At 45.9% G+C, this 1,472-nt stretch overlaps 1 non-coding gene across 1 annotated transcript; it reads right to left on the reverse strand.

The window, feature by feature from the left end:
* Positions 1-996: 996 nt before the first annotated feature.
* On the reverse strand, positions 997-1,102 carry Rnu6-572 (RNA, U6 small nuclear 572). The gene has a single exon (XR_005501583.1). It is a non-coding gene; the product is annotated as a U6 spliceosomal RNA (small nuclear RNA).
* Positions 1,103-1,472: the final 370 nt, after the last annotated feature.

A 1,472-nucleotide genomic window follows, 5' to 3' on the forward strand; every position in this document is an offset into this window, starting at 1 on the left:
TTCTCGAGCCTGAAGTCACTTCTCAGGGCTGGGTTTCAGTTCTCTGTGAGGGCAGCAACCAGAGGGCCTGCCCTACTTTTGCTCAGGACCCTGTGTACATGTGGCCCAGATGGTGCTAGGCGTTTTCCTCTAGAGTCAGAAATGTGGGCAGAGAGTAGTCGCTTCTGTCTTCCCAGGCATGTCTGCCCCTCTGAAGGTCTAGCTCTCCCTCCCACAGGATTTGTGTGCAGGGAGCTGTTTGACCAGGTCCCTTCAGATCTGGGCAGTGTCTGGACCGCAGTGTTAAGTGCCCCTATCTTCCTGTTCCCAGAGGCCCTATACAGTTTCCTCTTGGGCCAGGGATGTGTGCAGGGGTGGGCATTACTGGTGGTCTCTCCTGCCCTGCAGGTCTCAGGAGTGCCCACCTGTCTGGGCATTGAGCTCTATCTCCATCATTGTTTTCAATAGCTGAGTAGTACTCCATTGTATAAATACTCAAGGTTTTCTATATCCATTCCTCCGTTGAGGGACATCTGGGTTCTTTCTAGCATCTGGCTATTATAAATAAGGCTGCTATGAATGTAGTAGAGCATGTGTCTTTGTTGTATGTTGGAGCATCTTTGGGTATATGCCCAGGAGTGGTATAGCTGGGTCCTCAGGTAGTATTATGTCCAATCTTCTGAGGAAAGTCCAGACTGATTTCCAGAGTGGTTGTGCCAGCTTGTAATCCCATCAACAATGGAGGAGCGTTTCTCTTTCTCCACATCCTCACCAGCATCTGTTGTCACCTGAGATTTTTGTCTTAACCTTTCTGACTGGTGTGAGGTGGAAGTCAGGGTTGTTTTGATTTTCATTACCCTAATGACTGAGGATACTGAACATTTCTTTAAGTGTTTTTTGTTTAGTTCCATACCCCATTTTTAATAGGGTTATTTGATTCTCTGGAGTCTAACTTCTTGAGTGCTTTGTAGATATTGGATATTAGCCTTCTATCAGATGTAGGACTAGTAAAGATCTAAAAATATGGAACGCTTCATGAATTTGCATGTTGTCCTTGGCCAGGGGCCATGCTAATCTTCCCTGTATTGTCCCAATATGTGCTGCTGAATGGGCATGAGACCTCTGTTTCTAATCATAACCATGTCATGCTGTACCTGATGCAAAGTTGTATGGTTGTCCTGAATCTCACCTGCAAGTTTATATGAAGGTTTCTCCTTTTGCCTAGTTACAGACTTTTCTATCAACCTGCTGCTCATAGCTAAGGAGGTTTGTGTAGCTCTGCTGGCAAGAGAAACTCAGTAAAGGTAAACCCCAGAGTAGAAGGAGACTACTCAGAGAGAAGTACAAGAGCCAGGATTGGCTGTGCTAGGCTGATAGCAAACATCAAAATCTCCGAGGTTTCACCCTGAGAATTTTTATTTTAACTTTGATTCCTATGTAGTTGGGGTTCCTGGATGCTTTGCACAGGGCTTCTCTACTTCCTGCAGCTGTTC

This window comes from Rattus norvegicus, chromosome 2, assembly GCF_036323735.1.
Source record: "Rattus norvegicus strain BN/NHsdMcwi chromosome 2, GRCr8, whole genome shotgun sequence".
Taxonomy (NCBI): domain Eukaryota; kingdom Metazoa; phylum Chordata; class Mammalia; order Rodentia; family Muridae; genus Rattus; species Rattus norvegicus.